The 19,453-nt window shown below is 35.8% G+C and overlaps 1 protein-coding gene across 1 annotated transcript in view; it reads right to left on the reverse strand.

Moving 5' to 3' along the window:
* LOC150109140 (cGMP-inhibited 3',5'-cyclic phosphodiesterase 3A-like) overlaps window positions 1-19,453 on the reverse strand; it is a 218,130-nt gene that overhangs the window by 175,920 nt on the left and 22,757 nt on the right. The window lies entirely within an intron of this gene.

Below are 19,453 nucleotides of genomic sequence, written 5' to 3' on the forward strand. Positions count from 1 at the left end.
CGGTCCTAAACAAGGTTACACAGCATACGTAATTAAAACATATACAATATACACATAATGTTGAGTGCTGTTGTCAGAAGGGTACCAATGATAGGATATTTTACCAATTATTAAAATTTCACAAAAAAAATCTATGAATTTCCTAAGGGCACAAAATCTTCGTTACATTACTGCCTGCACTTTAGAAAATGTTCATTTAATGTCATGTTCAAACAACTGATATCTTGCAAAGTCGTGTTTGCTGTTAGTGCCAGTATATAGTTACTCAATTGAGTTCTGACATGTTAGAAGCCTTAGTAAGATTTTCACAGATCACTTTCATTTGCTCCTTGATTCAGTAAGATTATCCAAAGTTCACTGAATAATCTATCTTATTGGATTCTTTAGAAAAAAGTATCCGATGGTTATATTCCAAATAAGAATCCTCTTATTTGGAATATAACTCTCGATTCCCGTCCATGATGTGAGGCACTTTATCTAGTCGCTTTCGACTAAAAGTGAGTTAGCCAGTCTCATATGGAGATAGAGGGGTTTTTCGTCCCTCAGAACAGGTAAATAAACTGGCCCATGAACACACCTGGATTTACAGTCATAAATACATACTTAATCCCTCACTAGGAGAGCTAAACTAGTCCTAAGGAATGGCTGAGGAATGAGAGGAACCCAATACAAATAAATCAATTTAAAAAAATTCCAAACAAGGAATGGAGACTACTCTCCAAATAATGGTGCAGTGTGATTGGGAAGCATGATTTCTGTTATCTTCCACACAGTCTTGATATTCTCCATGTCTGAACCTTTTCTGGGGGTTCAACCTGTTTATCTGATATAAAGTTCACTACACGAACACTAGATTTTGTATACACTAATGGATCTGAACCAGAAATTTTCTAGTCATCCTTTGCTGGTGCCCTGGAAAAAACATGGAGACCTTTGAGTATTGTTTTATAGATAATACGCAAAGGTCTCCCTGTTTTCAATTAATATAATAAATAATTTTATTAAAGAATTAACAAAACTATTTAACAACTGCAATAAATATATTTTGATTCCATACATCGATTTGTGGTTCTTTTAAATATAATGCAATAATATCATTATATAAGTTCCTTTTTTGTCACATTGCAGTTTTCATCTCCTAAGTTTTTTTGGGAGGGAGAGAAGGGGAGGGGAAGTGCAATCACTGCTAGAAGATGTGGTTGGGGCCACAAGTCCCTTTCTTACACAGAAGTAGTAAGACAATCACAAACATCCATACTTATGGTATGATTCGAAAGTACAGCCTATTGGTTGTTGGAGAGCAGATTTTCTAATGACCAAGCCAACCTTTATTATTATTATCCCAAAATCCAATGGAGTCAAAGACTCATCTAGGAGGTCCTTTTGTCATACACACACAGCTCATCATATCATGCCTTAAAGACATTCAAATTCTCTGCAGATGCCGCACTCTCAGGCAAGGCATTCCAATCATTCACAACTCTGGATGCAAAAAAAAAAAACCTGCTTCACATGCCACTGCTCACATCCTTCTTATACAGCTTCCAGGGATGTCCTCTGGTTCTCCCCTGGTCTCCTACCATTTCCTGTAAAACCTCTCCAACAATGATCCTATAACAACCCTTTACTAAACTTTTAGGTCCCTATCATATCACCCCTCTTCCTCCTACCCACTAGACTCTGTAAATTGTCATCTTCTCAACCTTTCCTCATATTCGATATTCCAGAGATCAGAAACTATCTCAGTAAGTTGTCTCTGGACCCTTTCCAACATCTCTTCCAATGTCCCTTTGAAAACCAGGTGAATAAATCTGTGCACAGAAGTCCATGGCCTAATCAAAGCCTTATATTTTTGCCCTATGTAAGGACATTCTTGTTCTATGGACAAGAATGTCCTTACTTCTACAAGTCAGTGCCCTCTGCATCATTCCTAGAATTCTTTGTGTTGTCCTCACAATTTTGGCAATGTGTACTCTGAATTTCAGATCCTTATCTACTATCACCCCAAGATCTCTTATTTCCTCCACCTCTAACAATATATCCCCACCATGCATAAATTCTACATCCCATCTTTGTTTCCCAAATTTTAAAACCTTACATTTTGCAATATTGAACTTGCATCCCCATTTCTGTTCCCATTCACTCAATTTATTCAAGTCTTCTTGTAAGGCAACAACATCTTCTCTACTCTTCATAGCTCGTCCCAACTTTGCATCATCTACAAACAACTGAATATCCCCATCCAAATGACAATTATCACTAGCATACAGGTTAGAGAGCAATGACCCTAAAACAGATCTCTGAGGCACACCACTAGTGACTTTCCTCTTCCTGGATATTGCTCCACATTACACAACTTGCTGATACCTGTCAGATAGCCAATCTCCGATCATGCACTAATCTAATATCCAACCCCATCTGCTCTAGTTTGGCTATCAACTTTTCATGCAGTAATTGATTAAAAGTCTTTGCAAAATCTAAGTATACTATCTCTCCTCTATCCAAGGAAGCTGTCACCTTATTGTAATAAGTAATAAAATTGTAATAATAAGTAATAACTAAAACATGACCTCCCTTCAGCAAATCCATGCTGTCCATCAAAGATAATACCATTGTTGTCAACCCACTTCTGGATCCTAGTTCTCACCAACTTCTCCAACAACTTTACCACAACATCTGACACACACACACAGGCAGGTTTATAATTTGATTCCTGAGTTCTATCACCTCCCTTATGAAGCGGCACAATCTTGCCCTCCTTCCACTCCTCTGGAACTCGACCCACTTCAAGACTCATACTAAAAAAATATGTCAAGGCAGATGTTAACTCGCTGGCACATTTCTTCAGAATATGAGGTAATATATTATCAAGTCCTACAGCCTTGTTAACATTGAGTTTGCTTTATCCCATATACATCTTGCTCACTTACAGTCAGTCTCTTCCCAATCCCCAACTGCTCTCAATCTCTCCATGATGTCACATTCACAAGAATGAAAGACCTTTATGAACTGTTCATTAAGTACCTCCACTATATCTTCCACAGCAGTTGTCCTTCTACCATTTTCTCCAATCAATGTCATCTTTCCATATTCATTCTTTGTTTTTTTTTTAGCTGGCTACATATCAAAAGAACTCCTAGGATTCTTTTTAGCTTCATTAGGTAACTGCTGCATTAGGTAACTACTTCACTTTTGCTAGCCCCAACCAAGTCAACCTCCTTACCTGGTTTTTGTAATCCTCATGGAATTGGTTATTACCACTTCTCTTATGCTATCTTCATAATGCCTTTTTTCTTTATATTGCATGCTTAATCTCTTCATTCATCCATTTCGCACCTACCTTATTTAACCTTCTGACCCTTGGAATACATTTAGATATTGGTTCTACTAGATGGTGGTTCTTGAATATCCCCCAAGCTGCATTGATCTCTTTTCCAGCTAACTCCTCATTCCATACTATACCCACAAACTGTCTCCTGACAGTTTGTGGGTATAGCATGGGCTCCTGAGCTCTTCATAATCACCAGCCTTGTAGTCACACATATACCCTGTTCTCACAGAGGTCTTCAAAAAACTCAAGAAACTAATTTTCTTTACTTCCAGTTGCTATCTCATCATCCCAGTCTATACTGCTATAGTTAAAATCACTCATAATAATCACACTTTTCTTATTTGCTTGGCTAATTTGATTATACATTTCATAGTCACTATCATCCACATATACCAGGTCTATAACAATATCCAACTAAGTATTTCATTCTATTCACCTCTATCTCACACCATACTGCCTCAAAACCAATGACACTATTTCCATCTTGCATCTCTACTTTGTATGGACACAACACTTTATCATCAATAGCACTCTCCCTCCCTTTTTACCCTCTCTATCCTCACGAAACACATCATACCCTTCCATCTCTATTCCTGTCAGGATGTCATCCTTATCTAACCATGTCTCATTTATTCCAACAATTTTTGGGTGAACACTCAATTAGTGCAACCATTTCATCTGCACTAATCGAGTGTTCTTACACTTCTAGTTCTTACATTTCTTACACTTCTAGCATTTGTATACAAACACAACAGCTCATTCCATGATCTACAGCTAGTTCCACTGATACCCTAAAACACCTCATACCCTATAACTAATATGACAACAAATCAGGGGCAATGAAACAACCACACTTAACAGACATTTTTATTACACTTATGCTCTGAGAGGGTTTGTTCACAGAATTATCACTCTAGCCAAGCAGTTTGTTAGACGAAAACAAAACATCTCTACCAGTAGACAATGGACTTTATGTTATGCTGTAATGTATGCTAAAGGTATTATTGTTTCATTTTAAAACTGATGGCAGTTACTAACCGGTCGGTAAGATAAAATCGTTATTTTATAATTTTAATATTTTCACTTTACCTTCAAAACAAAAATAAATCTACTCAAAGTTTGGAAATACTTTAAAAGTCGTAAAAATCAGGAAGCAGTGCAGTTACTGCCAGAGCTTACTTCGTGTAATAAGGGATCGAAAACTAGTAGACTGATGAGCCATTATTATTATTTTCTGAGACTCCGGGGAGTTAAGGACTCATTGAGGGAGGCTACACATCATCCAAACCAGCTGTCAAACCTTCTATTTAACTCATTCATGCTAGATACGCTTACTACTCCACCAGGCATTCATTCACTGCTCTGTGAGAAATGCTCTTGCCCATTTCTTAATCGTGAACACAGTGGCGTTGGTAGAGCTTTTGCCGCACCGCTCAATTCACACCAGAAATACTACAAAAATCAAAACGACGTATAGAGTAAGGTTCAAAGTGCCCCCTTCCCCACTAGCTATGCCACTGCGTGAACGAACTTAACTTCCATGGATGCCACCGTATTCTCGCCCCACCTTTTATATATAAAAAAATTCATCAGACGATATCCCGTAACATCCATTCAAAAATTTATATAGTTTTGTCATATCATCCCTTTTCTGTTACTAACCACAATCTGCCATATCAGTAGCGCACTCAGGATTTAATCTTGGTGGTGGTGGGGGGGGGGGGGGGGATGGCGAGTTGAGTAGACGATTTGAGAATACACACTACGCATCGCATACGACTTATGACTGAGCATCTGCAATGATCGCTAATTCATAAGTAGTATAGAAATAGAAGACAAGACACAACATAAATAGAAAAAATGCATTTTATTAATTAGGAAAAGATATTTGGAAAATTTTCTAGCGTTTTTCCTTTTTCTTTAGGGTGGCAGGGCCCTTGTTCCCCCTCTTGGTATGCCACTGATCCCGATACAATCTTTGTAACTCTTTGCGCCCTTTTCACAGCTTCTTTATCCCCTTGGAATCCAGGAGGCCAAATTTTTCCAGTAGTCAAGGTGCAGTCTAATCAATGTCTTATAAAGAGGCAAAGTGACTTGCTTATCCTTATATTTGAAGGTTCGCTTCAATCGCAATTATCCTGTGAGTTGTATTTGCAAATTTTGCTATGTGACATTTGAACGTCAAATTCCTATCCACCATTACGCCAAGATCCATAACCTCGTCAGTTTCTTGTAGTATGACACTGCAAATATAATAAGCCATTGGAAATCTCATTATGCCAAAGTGTATAACTTTACACTTACTAACACTGAATCGATAGTCATTTTCATTAGCCCAAGTTTCCAGCCTATTCAAATCATTCTGTAAGTGTTGGATATCAGTAGCATTCCTGATTGTCTACCTGTCTTTGAATCATCATCAAGCAATTGAACAGAAGGATCTAAAATTGCTTAGATCCTTCCTAATGTCATTAATGTATAGACTGAATGACAATGGTCGAAGGAGTGTAGTGTACTCTCGGGTATACCATTGGTCACGATAAATCTCCCAGATTCACACGCAGCATATGTCACTTTTTGATATCTGTCTATCAGTCATCGACTTATCCAAGTGAGAGTTTATATTCCCAACCCATTTATGTGAGTTAATTATGGTATTATAATTATTTAAATATGCCTACTCATGGTAATTCCTTATTGAAACACAAACCCATATTCACGTTTATGCAACAGCCTTTCATGTGGTATCCTATCAAATACTTTAGAAAATAACAGTTTCATAGTGTACCCATTCCTTTTATCCAACGTATTTAGAACATATAATAATAATAATAATAATAATAATAAAAATCAGCTAACGCCTTTTTATTCCCATATACGGGGAGTAGGCGAGGCCATTTAGCCCTATCTAACTTTTGGAGACTGAGTGGGCAGTTCAATCTCCACTGGTACCCAATCAGAGATAGATGGCCCAAGGCTATCACTAATTAAGCGGTACTCAGTGAAGAGAGACGGCTCAAATGTGCCGCCATCTCGTGGTCCCTAACCCTAACACAATATATTTAATGTCTGAAATAATGTGGGTTCTACGGTCGATTTCTTGAGTTTACAGGACGAAAAACCCGAGTTTCCGGGAGGAAAAACCTGCTTGCCCGTGCCAGAGATCGACTAACTCGGGAACCGGTCGAAAAAAGGCTTAGAAAAATTTCCTCTAGTCGCCGACTAGACTCGAAACCAAGTCTTCCTTCGTGCGGCCAAGCGCCGTGGTTGGCAAATGCCACATCCACTAAGCTACACAGGCTCTAATAATAATAATAATAATAATAATAATAATAATAATAATAATAATAATAATAATAATAATAATAATAATAATAATAATAATAATAATAATAATAATTATTATTATTATTATTATTATTATTATTATTATTATTATTATTATTATTATGTGACACCTCCAGGGAGTCCAGACTCATCGAGGGAGAGTGTGCCAACAGCGTCGAACGATTGATCCCTTCGAACTACTAACCGCGCTCAACTTGCTTAGCTTTTTGCATGAGCCATTAGTAGCAGAGGCTCTACCAATCGACCAACCTTTGCTCGTGACACCTTCAAGAACTCATCGTCGGAGGGCACCTTACTCCACTACATACAAATATCACTGTCCCCACTGTTTAATCCTCTAACTAGACATAATGGTACAATGACCATCAACCAGCTTCCCCCACTACCATTAGTATTTTTTGCCTGTAAACTGTGTATGTTCTTTTGCCTAACCCTACTACCCCCCGTATGAGAACGACTAACTTACCTTCATTTGAAAAAGTCCACTTAAAGATTCTTCTCGTCATGACAAGGATCAGGTCTTGTCCAATTGAAAGACACAAAAACTAGTCGTTCATCCAATTTGTCTATGGAATCATTTATATATGAATGTATGCATGAATCACATTTTAATGATGTGTTAATTAAATACAGAGCTTTCACGTTGCTCAAAAGGATTTTTTTTTAAAATTTGATCAGTCAATTTTGACCGATCAAAAGAAAAGTTAATTTTGAACATCTATGAACACACAGAAAAGTGCAAAACTAAAGCAATGAATAAGTGCGTGTCACCGTTATCATTATTATTATCATAAATTTCTGACGTATATTCTCAAGTGGGGGTGTATAGGATATCATGATAGTACTACATGAAAAAGTGTCATGATTACTTTATATCGACAATTTTTTCCCTAAGTATCAGATCTTATATTTCAATCTGCTAAGACACTTCTTATTGTATCAATCTACCTAGATCTTCGTTTTTCTCTGGTTCTTTTCCCTGCCATCCTGGCAAAGACTACTTGTTTTGATAATCATTCCTTTCCCATTCTGTTCAAGTGAACAGAACTACTGAGAATGGCTCTACTAACACATTTCTGAATGCTTACAATATCAAATTCATTCCTAATATTCTCATTTTTAATGCTACCATTGATGTCATTTGTTTGCTCACCTAATCTTTCTCAAACGTCTCATGTCTGTCTTCTCTAATCTTTGATCAAGTGCTTTATTTTTAATCCAGCTCTCACATCCATAAGTCAAAATTGGTTTGAGCACTGTCTTGTATACAGCTAGTTTAGTTTTTTGACTAAACAATAGAAATTTATTTAGTTGACTTACACCATTCCAGCTTCACTAATTCTGCCATCTTCTTATTTCATTTGCCATCTTCATTAAACATTTTGACTAAATAGCTGAAATATTTTACTTTCGCTGTGGGATCTCTATTCAGGATGAAGTTGTTCATTGTTTCTGCCTATTGCCATTGTCTTTGTCTTTTTATTGCTGATTTTCATGCGAAATTTATTGCAATAGTTCTATAGTTTGTGTGGGAATCGTTAAGACTGGTATCGGATTTATTCAGAATATTGCATCATCTGCACTAAGCAAACAACTAAACTTGATATCTCCAATTCTAATAGCTGGTTGAATGCTACTTTTTTATGTGATGTGATCCATATAAATGATAAATAACGGTGGAGATAATGAACAACCCTGTCTCCCACCTAATTTAACATCAAACCATGTTACTGTACTTCCTTCAATTCAAACTCCTACTTATAACTCAAATATAGACCATATATATTGCTCGATATAATAGCTCGTTTAAACCATACAAATGTAGTATTTTCGAAAATATTTTTTTCTTGGTGCTTTGTGATACGCCTTTTCTAGCTCTACAAAGCTTCAATAAAGACAATCTTTCTATACCCATGATCAGAGCCGGCGCTAGGGTCTTTGTCGCCAACATGCAATGTCTATCTAAGCGCCCCTGTCAGGATCCAGGCGTGTGTGGTTCTTTTACGATAATAAAAATTTAAATTATTATTAAAATTTCTTAAATAAATTTTGACAGAACAGCCACACGTTGGTTCGCTAAATGTAACGAACCGGGGGTGTTGACTAGGCAGGATAATAATTAAAAACCCGGATATTCAAAAAATTCTCAAAAGTTAAAGCAAATTTTGATAAAGCCGCTTCACTTTAATCGTTGAATATAATGATACAGGGATTATAGTCTTCTCACCGATCCGAATCGCTAACAAAATTAAAATGAATTTTAATTAAAGTTAAAATTTATTTGAACTAAAGTTTAAAAAATTCTTGCATTTTACTCAATTCTTAGTATAAGTGGAACTATCTTTTAGGAAAATAAAAGAAACTCAAGATAGATGAAAAAATAAGAAAATAATTCAGAAATAATAATTAGAACATTTCATTAATATTAATATAAGTATTCAAAAAATAAAATCTTTACAGAATAACAGAAAATAAATTAAATTACATAAATATACTTGAAATTTTTTAATTAAAATTTTAGAGTTCTTGATTTCATATTCACCAAATTAGAAATAATGGTCTTAACGTCTAATTCCGCACATACATCATTTTCAATAGCTATTAACGCCAAACTAACAAGCCTTTTTCGTGACAAACTTGTTCTTAAGTAGGTTTTAATCAATTTCAACTTGGAAAAGGAACGTTCACCGCTCGCTACACTAACAGGTAAGGTTAATAGTATTCTTAAAGCAATTGAAAAGTTAGGGAAAGATAAATTATTGGACACAATAAAATTAAGAATATCGAAAGGGTTTTGAATTATTAAATTATCCTTCACTGTCTTCAATGGGAATATTCCATTTTTCCAGTTGTTCCACTATTGTTGCACATAAACCACGTCCTGTGGAATCTGATATATCTGCAAAACCTAAAAAGTTTTCCCTGATCTTAACAATTCCATTGTCACAGGAAACAAAGCGAATAATAATGGTCATTTGTTCTGTTTTACTTACATCAGGTGTGCAGTCTAAAATTATGGAATAATATTTAGATTTTCGAAATGATAATAAAATTGTATCCCTGATTGCGTTACTTAAAGTTTCCAATATTTCATTTTGACTGTCTTTACTCAAATAGTGTACTCTATTGTTTCCTTGTAGGGCCCTTTCAACATGATTTTCTATAACGAAATCAAACTTCGCAAACAGTCCGACTAATTTTTAAAAAATTGCCGTTATTCCTTTCATATAATTTATCAGATGATCCACGAAAAGCTAAATTTTGGCTACCAAGGAAGTTTATAATTTCAATCAAGCGTTCTAAAACACTCGTCCAATGTTTCTTTTCCATTTCATACATGCTTTGAGTCTGGCAATCAATAATAGTTTTGTTATTTACATTTTTATCAAGTTCCTTCCATTTTAATAAATTTTTCATGTGAGTTAAACTAGTCTCATGTCTGTGCAAAGTTGTACTTACATTTCTCCAATCGTTATAATCTTCTACAAGACTACTTGATTCAGTACGTGCGAAAAGTTTACAACAAAAGCAAAAAACGGAATTTAAAGTTTCGGAATAAATGAGCCACGTTCTTGGCACGAGCTCCCCGTTTTCCATTTTTCTATTATAATACGTGTCGCCAAATTTACGACCATATGTATCTCTGGAATATATTATATTTTTCTTTTGACCAGGCTCCGTTTCCATTAAAACAACTCGTAATTTTTCATCAATATTTCCCCATTCACCTGGATCTTCTAAATTTACAGAGACTAACAATGTGTTAGTTTCGTGGTCAACTACAACTAAATCTTCTCCTAACTATTTTTCACTTAAATCCTGCATCTTGTTATCTTGTTCAACAGTTGTAATAGTATTTCGTTCAAACTGGATGATGTGCACGGTTCGTCAACTCTGATTTCTGATGTATCGAGTTGGTTACAATCTGCATTAGAATATTGTAATATTTTAACAAATTTATTAAGAGCCCCAGTTTGTTTCTTAATATCTGCTTCTTTCGCAGCATGACGCTTACGATTTTGTGCACCAGATAACTTTTTTTTTTAATTTTTGATTCCATTTCTATTTTACACCCACAAAAAATTATTACACAACACGACACAGAGACGAAACAATAGTCCGCACTGCGCTACTGTCAGTAGCCTGTTGAGATGCGTACTGTTATAAATCTACTGTTGCTATCCTGTCATTACTGCGACATTGTAAAATTTTATTATTATTTTAACTTTGTATACTTGTAATTTCTATTAATTACTTGTGATGTCTTTTTTCTTTACTTTATACTTTATTCTCATTTATTCTAATGTAGCTGTGCGCACTTTCTCTCTCTCAGAATCTCTCTTGTTTATATTATTACGTGCTATGTTTACAAGAAAGTCAAATAACATTTATTTACATTATATAAAATGTACACGAATTTAAGCATTAGGGAGATTGCTTTCTCTATCCTTCAATAAAAACTCTTTAGCAAAATTTAGAACCTTTTTTCTTCAACTTTAAAATACTTTCTTTAACACAAAACGTTATCTACTCTCAGTTTACAAATTCTACTTATTAAACTCCAAGCTTACTCGCAAAGAGGTTACCTAAATCTCTCTGTTAAGTTATCTTTACAAATTTGATATCAACTTCTAACATGCTAATTGATTCTCTTAAGGACACTTCTTAACCTTATTAAACATTAAACATATATCTTAAAAGTCTTTCTAATACAACTATAAGAGGAATTATATAAAATTTTTTTTGAACTTACAAAGGCTCTGTATCTCACAATTAGTCAAAAGTCTTTCACTAAAAGTTCTATGACAATTCTTTCATCTCAGATCTTCATCTGGAATTTTGGGTTCGGCTATATCAATTGGGAATGTAGCGGGACTTGTACAGCTCCGGAAAAATGTTATTCTCCCACAGCGAAAAGAAAAACTTACGAGCGAAGATACTTCGGGAAATTTGCCTAGCCTTTTCTCCTCTACTTGGGCTAGCCGAAAATGCCTGGACGACTGCTGTCTCAAGTAGTTTGAATTACCGCCTCTAAGAAACTGAAAATGCCACCTCCAAGAAAAATGAGACTGTTGTCAACTGTCAATCAGGATCCCTCTGAACTGGAAACTTTTCTCTTCTACGGCGTTTAGGACTTCTCCTTTCGGCAATTTGAAAGCCGTGTCTGTGGCCTAGAAGTCGTTTCTCTCTAGCGATGTCTCGAACTGAGAAGCTCCTTTCTGGAAGCGGAAAACTCATCTCTCAACCGACGTCTGGATCTGGGATGCTCTCTGACGATGTCCGGAACCGAGCAGCTCTGTCTCTCTTCGGCAACGTCTGGGACTGGGCAGCTTTATCAATGTCTGGAACCGAGCTGCCCCTCTTTGACAGCGTCTGGAACCGGGCAGCCTCTCCTGTCTCTCTCTGTAGATGTCTCTGGAACCGGCTCCCCCTCTACTTCTGCAGCAATCTCTGGATCCGTGCAGCCCCCCTCTGTTGGCTTCAGTTCCTTTTTATCATACCTCCTCTGAGACCTTGCATGAAGTTTGGCAACCCCCAAAGAATCAGTATGATTCTTTCATCTTAAGTTTCAAGTTCGGCACGCCTTTTGTTCTCCTCCGCTTTCTTTTAATTGTAAGTTGCCGGCCATCGGAAAGTTGTTTGAAAATTTCTGACAGATTTAGCAGATGTTTACACTTAGAGCCTGCAAGCCTTTCTCATATAAACAAATTTTAATAACAATCTTTCTAATGCCGCCATGTAGATCTATTACATGCAGCTCCGGCGATATAAACATTGCCTTTGTTTTAAACACTCTAACATATTCTTATTAAAGAAGTATATTCAGTTAACTTCCAGAGTGTTATTTACAATAACATCTAAAACAAACTATACAGAGACAAACAAAGTTTATTTTTACAATATTCACATAAGACTTAACCTAAGTAAACAATCGAATGTAATGTGCTTTGGAATATTTAAGCTACAATCGAGTTTTTACAGTACCATATGACTGGTTACGTGGCAACAAATGTTTTGTACGAAAATTCGTTTCTGCGCATAAAAACCGTTCACCGTTTCACTTTAGATTCTGGAGGCAAACATTTAGCCTACTCTCATTGTAAAATTGTAAACAGCCTGCAATCTACAATTTTTTAAAAATTTTTATTCGGTGTATCCGGCCTTATTTATTTTAATATTGCACATTCTAAGAATTTTTTGTTTTTGTGATAAAAATTTTGTTTCTTAAAAATGAAATTATAACCCGTGCCCTGGCGCTCCCTTCGTAGCGGCGCCTGCATGCACTGCATGCCCGCTTCTGCCGGCCCTGCCCATGATTTCTCAAATATCTGTTTTAAAGTGTAAATCTGATGCCGAAATAAAACCAGTCTTTTCTTCTCTGAGCTTCTCTTCCAATTTTTGCCATCTGATCCGATCTGTTTCTTATCTCATAGCCACAACCTTTCTCAGGTATATTTGCATAAATCTTACCTGGAACATTCAATCTGTATTGAATGTTCTAGGTAAGATTCAGGCTCCTTAGTAATAATTCTCACATTCAAATTGATTTCTCTTTGTATAGATGGGTATTATGAGCACTCTACTCCAAACAGCTGGAATTTTATCCTTCGTTCAGGCTTTCTGAATTATGGAGTGTATGTGTATCCACTGTATAACATTTATATCTCCAACTTCCATATTTGAGCATTTCTGTCGAATATCGTCTACATCAGCTGCTTTTTCACATTTCAGGTTTTCGATAGCGCTTCCTACTTCAAGTATTGATGTGTATTCCTGATTTGCATTTCTCTTGAGTGTTTTCTACCACTGTGCTGTCACAGCTTGTCTCATTTATCTTAATCAAGAATAGTTTTATATTAAATTTTTGGTCGCTTTGTCATTAATGTTTCCGTTTAGAGTATTCTATGCTTCATTTCTAAGTTCTTAGATCTCTTATTGTATTCTCTAAGATCACAAGATAATTTACTCGCAAGAAACTTTCGATATGCTTTCCTCTTTTCCTTGACTGCCTCTTTAACATACAGAGTTCTCCAAGGAGTTCTGATTTTCCTATCACTACAGACAACCTCGCCACATGCATCTCTAGCTGAATCAATCAATGTTTTATTTGGTGTTTAACACTGCATCTGGAAAGTTTACTTCTTTTGTCAAACTCTGATCTATTATTATTATTATTATTATTATTATTATTATTATTATTATTATTATTATTATTATTATTATTATTATTATTATTATTATATAATGCACACACACATTTGGACCAGCTGTCTCTGATTGGCTACGGGTGGATATTGAACTATCCCCTTATTCTGCAAAAGTTAGATAGGGCTAAATCGACCTCGCCTACTCCCTATATGGGAATCAAAGGTGTTATCTGATTTTTTTATATACCACATAGAAATATGTATACACTACTTGGAAAGAAGTCAACACTTCTTTCTTCTCATGCTATGTAACGAGTCACGTGTTTGTAGGCAGTATAAATTGGAGGAATATAATGCTCCCAAGTCAGTCCAAGTGAGTTCAGGTGAAATGGCTGAGAGAAGGGAGCTCATGGAGATCGAAAGAGGTGTTGTAACAGGATGGCATGTTAATGATACCATAGATAGAAGCGCAGGAAGTCAACTGGAAGTGCTACCCGCAGTGGACGACTCGCCACACTAATCGAACATGACTATAGGGTGCTACGAAGGATAATATATAAAAAAACCACCATTTATCTGTCGAGACGTTGAATGCAGCAGAGTTCTGAAACACTAATATGCACAAAAATGTTCAAAACGGACACTCACAACACCTATTTTCATGGTAGGACCGCGCTACATTACCCGAACCAACATGCAGCATCGCCTTCAGTGGTGCAAAGAGCATGTATAGTGTGACATGGAAGCTTGGAAAACTGTGTTATGGAGCGACGAATCACTCTACGCCCTGAACATCTATTACCAGAGTGCACAACTCCAACTGTGAAATTAGGAGGTGGTGGTGCGATAGTACATTCGTATTTTTCCTAGTTTGGCCTCGGACTTCTGTAGTGCCACGAACATTGAATTCCTAAAGATATCTGAACATTCTGGATAATGGAAGGCAATGCTTCCTACTTTGTGACGTTTCTACAGAAGTGACCATTGTTTCTTTCAACAAGACACACTGTGTCAAAAGGCTGCTGCTGTAACCATGTGATTTGTGGGCATAAATGTCACCACTTGACTGGCCTCCACAGAGCCCTGTCTCAACCCTATTGAATATCTGTGGTATGAACTAGAGCGTTCGGTGAGATTAAGGGGCATCCGCCCCACAACAGACCAGGACCTGATTATATGCCTACAGGAAGAATGGTCCAGAATTCCTATTGAACGCTATCGTACGCTTGTGGAAAGTATGCCCCATTGAATTGCTGCAGTCACTGCAGTGAAAAGAGGTCATGCAATTTATTAAGTTGGGCATCATGGCTGTCTGTTTCTCACACTCAGTGGCATACCCAGGGGATGGGAAAAGGGGCCCTGGCTCCCCAAAACAAAAAGGAAAAAAAATATTAGAAAATTTTCCAAAAATCTTTTCCTAATTAAAATTTATTTTTTTATTTATTGTGTTAGGGTTAGGGACCACGAGATGGCGGCATATTTGAGCCGTCTCTCTTCACTGCGTACCGCTTAATTAGTGATAGTCTTGGGCCATCTGTCTCTGATTGGGTACCAGTGGAGATTGAACTGCCCACTCAGTCTCCAAATGTTAGATAGGGCTAAATGGCCTCGCCTACTCCCGTATACGGGAATAAAAAGGCGTTAGCTGATTTTTTTTTTTTTTATGTGTTGTGTCTTCTATTTCTATACTACTTATGAATTAGCGGTCACACAAGGTGGGAAAACACTATAGCTCTCTACCCTATAATTTAAACCTGTATGTTATTAATTGCATGGTTGGTAGAAAAATCTAGATTAAGTCTAGTCGCTGACTGAAGGGGATCTTTTTCTAGACCTTTCTTCAATGGTTCTCGAGTTATTTGATCTCTGGCAAGGACAAGGGGTTTTTTAAAGTACCATGACTGCAGTTTCACTCAAGAAAATTATATTTTATCAAAAAAAAAAAAAAAATAGATAACGTGAGTAGACAGTTCAATCTCCACCAGTAATCAATCAGAGATATCTAGCCCAAGACTATAACTAATTATCAGTGGCAACGTTAGAGACTGGGAAACAAGTGCTGCCATCTCTTGATGCCTAACCCTAAAAGGATATGTTAGTGTGTGAAATATTGTGGGTCGTACGGTCGAGTTTTTTGAGTTTATGAGAGGAAAAACTCGAGTTTCTAGGAGGAAAAAAACACTTGCCTATGTCAGAGATCGACAACTCGGGAACTGGTTGAAGAAATGCTAAAAGCATTTTTTTTTTTTTTTTTTTTTTGAGATCAGAGGAGTTCTACAGCGTTCTTGGTAGAACAGAAGGTGATTTGCCTTTGTCAACTATGCTGGAGGTAAGGAGCTTGATGCGGAAATCTGCTTTATCTTGAAGTGATGTCACAATGGTACATCTACTTGTGAAATAGGTGAAAGAGGCTCATTATAATGAAAGTAATGATATAACTAAATTATGTTCATGAAATAAAAATCCCATTTATCAAAAAAAAAAAAAATCAGATAACGCCTTTTATTCTCATATAGGAAGTAGGCAAGGCTGTTTTAGCCTATCTAACTTTTGGATACTGAGGGGCAGTTCAATCTCCACCAGTAGCAATCAGAGATAATTGTCCCAAGGCTATTGCTAATTATAACATGACATCCGGTGAAGAGAGACGACTGACAAGTTCTGCCATCGCTAGTCCCTAATCCTAACGCTACATTTATTGTCTGAAATAGTGTGGGTTCTACAGTCGATTTTCTTGATTTTAATGGGGAGAAAAAAAATCGTTTCCGTGCCAGAGATCGACTAATTCGGGAACTGGTCGATAAAAGGCTTAGTAAAAGTTCCTTTAATCGGCGACTAGAATTGAACTTATGACACTCTTTCTTCAGGTGAGCTATCGCCGTGGATGGTACACGACACTTCCATCGAGCTACACATTTATGTATTCCTTAATTTGTAATTAATTTTTGATTATATTTCAAAGTAATTTATTAACTAAATTATTTTGTTGTAATTTATTTTTAGATATCTATTAATGCAGATGGAGCTATTCTTCTGACGCCGATTAGTGCACCTAATATCATGCGCTTTAAATTGAATTTTTGTTCTCTTTTTGAACTCTGTTGAAAATGGCTATGAAGCAACCGAAAAGTTTACAAATTTTCGTGAAAATCTGTAAACTTTTCGAAAGGAATCAAGGATGATATAAGTGACACAAAAATAAGATGCAGATATTTCGGATATCTGGTATGGAGTAATTACTTTGAGAGTTTAATGAGATAAACATTGACAAAACAGTAGTAGAAAATATTAAAGAGGAATGTAATCATTATTACATGGCATTAAGTGAGTTATATAAACCCATCAGGAACCTGCAATGTGGAAATATTGTTAGCTCTAAACAATATTCTATCCGAAATGCTTAAATATGAAGCTATGAATATTTTACAGCGGTCACACTGAATAATTCAGTTGGCTTAGTTAGAAGGTGCAGTTCCAGATGAATGGAGGTATAGAACTCTTACAGTGTTTATCTATAAAAAAAAAAAAAGGAAAATAAAAATAAATATGTGAATCACAGAAGAATTTCTCGAATGAATGTTCAAAGTAAGATTTATACAAGCATAATTGAGGCTAATATACTAATTATTAGGATCTATTTTAAATGATTTAGTTGAAAACCGAATTGTGATTGGGGAAAAATTCTGGTGCATATCTTAAATACTAAATATTATATATTTCCGTATAATCAGTACCAATTTATTGCTGGATGTCATTCCAAAGTGTATTTTTCCACTACAAATAACCCGACCAAAACAAAATTTGTGATGATCCTACATATTTTTATGCTTCCAAATACCAAATGTCAATAACTTCATCCAACAAGAGGACAGGATAATTTTCATATGTACCAACGGATGAACAAAAAATCTAATAGGAGCTTATTCCTTTCGCGAATATCAACTAAAACTGAACAAACAGAATATGGAATCCCAAACGACGCTTATTAGAAAGGAACTAAGATAAGAAACCTATTTTCGAAGACTATGAGGCTAGTGTGTTGTTAACTGCATGCATTATCTAGTCTGTATGTTTGACTTTGAGGATGAAAAGCAGAGTTTTCGTTCCGAAAACTATTGCCTTCCTATTTGATCGTTATAGGTGAGTATTCATATGAACATCAGTGGATTCTTGAAAATTTTTACAGTTGGTTTTAAATTAAATTAATGATTCCAGGAAATTATATTATTGGTTTATCCTTTATCCAAGTGTAAGTAAATAAAGTTTGAGCGTGAAGTATCGTCACAACTAAGCTACTTGTATACAGAAGCTAACATCTTCACATTAAATGCTCTTAGTTATTCACATAATGCAAATAGCATAATGCTCTTTCCATTATGTGAAGATATTAAATATCTTCACATAATGTGCTTTGCATTATGTGAAGATATTAAATATCTTCACATAATGAAAAGCACACATCCTTTTTATGTGTATATAATGCTAAGCCTTTATGGGAATACCCAGACCGGTTTCGACCGTTATTGAGAAATGTTTAAGTACGGGGATCAGTGTGAGCCAGACCCAGAAAAGATACTAAGGTTGAAGTTATGCAGAAATCATATATTTCGCATACACAAATAATAAAAAGGTATCACACCTTATTATTAAAATACTCTGGATTAGAGATAGATGTTGAAAGATTTTTCTCTTAATTCTAAATTAAATTAAAGCAGCTGCCAAGAAATTATATATTTGGTTTCTCCTTTATCCAAGTGTTTCCAGTGTATCCAGGTGTTGGCATCTTTCATTTAATCTCGTCTGTGGGTCTGACTTCCATTGATGGTACCTCAATAAAGGTCGAAACTAGTCTGGTTAGTAACCTTCCCCTAATGCTTAGCATTATATACACATATAATGCAATTAGTGTGAAGACATTAGCTTCTGTATACAAGTAACTTGGTCGTGAAGTTACTTAACGTGCAAATTTTGTTTGATTATACTTGGGTCAAGGATAAATCAAGAATTTAATTTCGTGGCTTCTTTAATTCAATTAGTGGATTCTTGTTTAATCGTGCAATTGGTAACAACCCCATCAGCCTATTGCATTTTCCTGGGTCGTCTGTCAATCTCCTCAGGAGATTTTTTCCCCCCTGCTTTTTACAAGCATCGGACTTTGGAATAATAAAACGCCTTATCAAAAAAAAAAAAAAAAAAGCATAAAATTTTCAGTGCCTTTATTATTAGTGTTATCAAAAAGAATTCGTTGATCATATTTTTGAGCAACTGCATTGCTTTTGCAATAGTAATGATAATAAATTCAACACAAAACTTTTAATTAATTTATTTTTTCTTTTATCTTATTTGTGCCATCTTGCTTGGTACTTTAAATAAAAACGCATATTGTATAAATATGCTTGTAAAACATGTTTCAATTTTTTCCATCACTTGAAGGGTATAACCCAGGCTGTGCTCAGGCGAGAACTCCTTTTATCTCATATTACATCTTCAATGCACTGGGCATGCTCGTTTTCTCAAATTTGTTATTATGTGTGGGATGATAAATTCACTACTCATCATCATCGTTATTAAACTCCTGGTATGTTCCCTAAAAGAGTAAAGGAGTATGCAGGATACTATATACCTC

Source organism: Typopeltis vanoorti, chromosome 2 (assembly GCF_054136105.1).
Source record: "Typopeltis vanoorti isolate ZY-2024b chromosome 2, IOZ_Tvanoo_1.0, whole genome shotgun sequence".
Taxonomy (NCBI): Eukaryota; Metazoa; Arthropoda; class Arachnida; order Uropygi; family Thelyphonidae; genus Typopeltis; species Typopeltis vanoorti.